The sequence below is a fragment of the Marmota marmota genome, unplaced genomic scaffold, assembly GCF_001458135.2.
Source record: "Marmota marmota marmota unplaced genomic scaffold, marMar, whole genome shotgun sequence".
Taxonomy (NCBI): domain Eukaryota; kingdom Metazoa; phylum Chordata; class Mammalia; order Rodentia; family Sciuridae; genus Marmota; species Marmota marmota.
In genome coordinates, this window is record NW_026000243.1 from 1,602,159 (window position 1) to 1,607,896 (window position 5,738).

A 5,738-nucleotide genomic window follows, 5' to 3' on the forward strand; every position below is an offset into this window, starting at 1 on the left:
TATGCCAGTGGCACATCAGTGAGGCCAAGCAAGGAGCTGAACTGAGGTGCACTGCTGCCCATGCCACACTAGGCCAGCAAGGTCACCTGGGGAGCTTATCATGCACTTCCACATGGGATATTAGTATACTGAGCAGCATTTCTTAGTCTTTTTCTCACATTTAATATATAAGTTATAAGAAGATCATAAATAATTCACATCTTCAAAAAAAATCTGTGTGTAGATTTAAAACCTCAGTAAAAGTGTCAGGATTCTTTTATTTTAAGGAGTTTAAAGACTTTCTAATTGACTTGATCTTCCAAGGGGATAAATTCCCCTCAGGTAGGAGGACTTTACTCTTAAAAACAAATTATTCTTCTTATTAAAAGAGAGGATTTAAAGGTTCCCAATATCAAAAAAAATGGCAAATGTTTAAAGAGATGGAAATACTAATTACTTGGATTTGATTAGTACCATTGAATACATTGAGCAAGGGTTTAAAATGTCAAAAGAATGGGGTCACAAAATTCTTTAGCTCAGGGGAAACATGAGGCATGAGACTACAGTGACCAAGGTCACCATAACCTTGCATAGCAGATTTCTACAGACATCCTGATGCCATGAAGATAATTAATAACCCTAATAAAGGCATTTCCTGCTATGGCAATTCATACCTGAAATGTATAACATCAATGACAAATGACCAATCCGTGTCCTACGCTATTTGTATAGATCAATGCAATTGTAACAACCAGTTTGCTGTAAACTTCTTGTCCATTTTATTTTTTGATATATTAAAATGCAGACCCTTTGGATTTCATTTTGGTAGAAACTTATTTTGGCAACTAGAATAAGTGTTTGCCTTGGGTGGCAAGACACTTTGTGGCTTAAATAAACTGTTCTTACACTTGGTTTACATCAACTTGCCTTTTAGGGTAACACTTTTGGTTACCATGAATGGACCCCAAAATGACTATACTTGACTCCCTAGTAGCTCAATTTAAAAAAAGAAGAATTATCTGTCTTTGCATTAAATCGAGTACTGTCAACATTTAAGATTTTTGGTCTGTTTTATTTTTTCTTTGTTTTACTCTTTTGTTTTTCTCAGTATACTCCCTTAACAAGAGAAAATTATATTTTATTTTTGTATTAGTTTTCTAGGTCTGCCATAACAAAATACCACAGACAGAGTAACTTAAAAATTAGAAACTTATTTTCTCAGCGTTCTGAAGGCTGGAAGTTCCCAGTCAAGATGTCATCAGATTTGTTATCTTCTGAGGTTTCACTGCTTGGTTTCAAGATATCTGCTCCTTTCCTGTGTCCTTGCTGGTTTTTTCTCTGTGTATGTGCACTCTTGATGTCTATGCATCCAAATTTTCTCTTCTTATAAGGATTCCAGTAAAATCAGATTATGGTACACCCAAAAGCTTCACTTAAATTAATCACACTAAATACCTAGTATGTAAGTACAATCAAAGGATGAAGTATTAGGGGGAGGAGCACCAACACCTGATTTTGCAGGGACGTAAGTAAGCCCATAACAACCACTGTTCACTAAACAAGGTAAAGTAGAATTTCACTGAAATATCAGTGTCAAAACTTGATGAATGTGATATCATGTTTTGTATTTCTGAGAGTAAGAGGTTGTCAACCATTCATCAGCATGAAGTCACGTGCTGCTTAGCATTTCTATGGTATACTTTAAAAAGATACTACTTTTGACATTTATAGATATTCCTATGTTACAGAAAATTCAATAATTTATCTTGCCTTCAGTATATGGCTTTTTATATGTAAGGCATTTTTTTAAAATGTCTCAGAAATTATGACCAAGGTTTGTCAAATTATAGATATTTTGTATTTTCAAGTACTGTTTCACAATGAATGAATGGATTGATGAATAAACAAACTGTGACTATTCTACTAATAAGGTATATTTCCAGCTGGGATTGAGACTTAGAAGTAGAGGGCTTTCCTAGCATGAGCAAAGCACTGAGTTCTACCCCCAGTTTAAAAAAATAAAATAAAATAGAAGGAAAGAGAATATTTCTTAGTTATTAGAAAATTCTATCCCATTTTCTTTTTTCCATAGTCTCATGTATGTGTGATAACTTTATACTTTAGCACTATATTATTCCTTTAATTTAAGTTGCACCTAAAGAAAACATAAAATTAAATTCATATGTTAAATAAAATAATATATGTACAAAATACTCTTAAATGGCAATGAACTCAACTACTTACATGTGTGATCACCAATTCTCCTGATTCACTGCAATGACAGCAACATTGAAACATATGATAAAGTTTGTACAGGCACAAGCAATGACAGTTATGTCAGAACTACCAGCAGGCCAACAGTTAAGATGTCACAGAGTATAATGTGCATGCTGATTTAAAGAAAGTTACATGAAAAGAAGTGTGTTTCTTAGTATCCCTTGAGTATGATCTATCCTTTGAAAAATCATTACACTAACCATAGAGAGCACTTTCTAAACATGTGCCACTTCATTTCAGCTGCACCACACACTTTGAAATGTTCTCCATGCAGACACTAAGACTGAGAGAACATAAACACAAAAATTGCAAGAATCTGGAGCCAAACCAGATCACATGGTACCAATTCCAGTGGTCCTTCCACTTTGGGATACTTGTACCAATATGGTGAAAACACAGGATTCAGGGCTCTTCCAAGTACCACTTGACATCTAGAACCTCTGACTCATCTTTCAGGTATGCAAAATTAGAAAAAAAAAATCATCTTACCTCCTGCAGTTCATGGAAATTTGTTGTTATTTAAAGTACAGCATTTCACAAATTTCACTATAAATTATTCATGGAACCCTTAACATTTTTCCCAGATCAGTTAAAATGACATAGACAAAGAACAGAGGACTTCAAAACAGAGGAGGAGAAAGAAAGCCATCCTTTGTGTGATTAATAACACATAAATTTTTATTGTGCTTTAAAAACACCCACTCTTTTCCCTTGCAAATCCCCATTTCCTAATTAACTATGTACCACACACACTTCAACCACACCACAGACATGTTGGTCTATTTTCTATCCCTCATAATCATCAAGGTTTTTTACTGCCTCTGGGACTGTGACCCAGCTCTACCCTGTGAGGGAAATGGTCTACAGGTGACTGTCTTCCTCTGTCAGTGCTGTCTCTGCTCATATGCCACCTCCTCAAAAAAATCCCCTCATAATCACCCATTCCAAAGTAAAACACAGTGACTTTCTGTACCATCATCTTAATTTGAAATTTTGTATAGCATTTTCTGATATATTCACATGTGTGGGTGTATATATTTTTTGCTTATCAGCTACCTCACCCTCCTGCCCACCTGCACCTCCTGCGAACCTTACCATAGAAAATTAGCCCTCTGAAAGCACAGGTATTTTCTGTCTTCCTCACCACTGTCTTTTTTATGTTTAAAACTGCCTGGATGCTTTGATGTCTAAAACAGAATATATTCTCAGTCTATGCCTGCTGACTAAATAAACTACATCATCTGTATCATATAAAACTCTGAAAAAAAAATGAAAGTGAAGATGTTAAAGAGAAAGACCTGGTTGTTAATGAATTAAGATTACAAAACCTATTTGAATAAAGGGCAAAAATTCCTCTACTGGGAGTTGGTAAACATTTGCAGCAGCAAACTGCTTGTAAAGAAAGATAACAGAATGTCCTCCTACTCACATTTTTGCCCAGAAGTCTTAGAGGTAAATTTAGAGGAGGTTCCCTTTATCCTGGCTGGTCTGAGTGGCTACTTCCTTTCCTGTCCTTAGGAACTGGAGTCAAAAAAAATTTTTTTTGGCCTCACTATATCACATTCCCTTGAGGCTAAAGAGAACTGACCAGAGATCCATATCTCTCCCCTTTATAGAAACAAAGAAATTTGCCAAAACACAGTTTCCTACAACACTTAACAGTGGTTTATTAAATGGATAAAGAAATTACTGACATTAAGTCTGCCAAATCATTATCTCCATGACATACATTTTCAGGAATTCGACATATGTCCTTGTCAAAATCTCACAGCTGTGCTGGAGGCATAGTTCAGCAGTAGAGCTTGTATCTAGCACATACAAGGCCCTGGATTTGATGCACAACAAAGGAAAAAAAGATTTAAAAAAATAACGATTTTATCATTTCTGAGTTTATTATCATTCAACTTTTTCTATTTAAAACTACGATTTCTGTGTGGCTCACTGGAAGTCAGCTTGCACAAAGAGCTGGGTTTAATTCCCAGGAACTACAAAAATAGATAAATAAATAAAATAAAAATACACACACACACACACACGCACACGCACACATATATGGAATTTCTGAAAATAAACTAAAAAATGACAGAATGAACTATTCTTTCTACTCTGAAAGGATGATGGACTAACTCACATCTACATATTATCTTCACTTATGAAATAATTTCTATAATTAATTTAATTTTGTGTAATTTAAATCATTTGCATTTATTCTTTTTACTATTCTCTCCATCATTCTTTGGGTAGTGGTTGCTGCTATTGCTGCTGGGTTTTAGTGCTGGGGATCAAATCCAGGGCTTCATGGACATTTGACAAGCATTCTATCACTAATCTACACCCTTCATGCTTTTAAATATCATTTGCCCAACATAAGATTTGACATGTATAAGAAACAAAGTTTCTGTTTAGAAGAGCATCCTTTTCTTTTTTTAAAATTAATTAATTTATTTTAATTAGGTATATATAACAGCACAATGCATTTTTTATAGTTTATTAACTTATCTTTATTAGTTTGCCCTCCTTTTTGTTTCAAAAATTATGGTTTTAAGGATACAGATCCTGCATTTTCTTTTTTATTTTTTTATTAGTTACACATGACAGTACAATGATCTTGACAATTCATATATTTGAATCAAATGGGGCATAATTTCTCATTTTTCTGATTGTACAGGTTGCAAAATCACATTGGTCATACAGTCACCTATATACATACAGCAATAATAATGTCTATTTTATTCTGCTGCCCTTCCTATCCCCTCTTCCCTTCCCCTCCCCTCCCATCACATCAGAAGAGCATTCTTTTCTTTGAAGTGTTTCTCAATGCAATATGGACATCTTTGTTTCTCAAACTGTAGATGACAGGGTTCCTTATTGGTCCCACAACAATATAAAAATTTGTGGATACTTTAATCTTGATCCAAAGACCCAGTAGGAGAAGGTGTAAGGTACATAAATGCTAATGCTCCAAAGAAAAGAGAAACAGCAATAATATGAGAGCTGCAGGTACTGAATGCTTTAGACCTGCCCTCTGTGGAACAGATGCTGGAAATGTTGGAGAGGATCAAGGTGTAAGAAATGAAAATGATAAGGCTAGGCCCTATAACATTGACACCCACCACAATGAAAACCACCAGCTCATTGATGGAGGTGCTTGTGCAGGAGAGCTTCAGGAGAGGAGGGATGTCACATATGTAGTGACTAATGATGTTGCTTTCATAGAAGCTGAGTCTTACCATGCATTCAGTGTGGGCCATGGCACCCACAAGCTCCATGGCATACACACCCACCATCAGCAAGAGGCAGACTTGATGGGACATGGTGACCTTGTAAAGCAGAGGCTTACAGATGGCCACATATCGATCATAGGCCATTGATGTCAAAATATAGCACTCGTCGAAACAAAGAAGCAGAAGAAAAAGAGCCAAGCCATGCACTCTGCATAAGAGATGATGTTCTGATTTATATATAGCGCATCAGCATTGGCG

General features: G+C 35.5%; 1 pseudogene; it reads right to left on the reverse strand.

Annotated features, from left to right (window-relative positions):
- Window positions 1–5,038: 5,038 nt before the first annotated feature.
- Window positions 5,039–5,738, reverse strand: part of LOC107153535 — a 3,367-nt pseudogene continuing 2,667 nt past the window's right edge.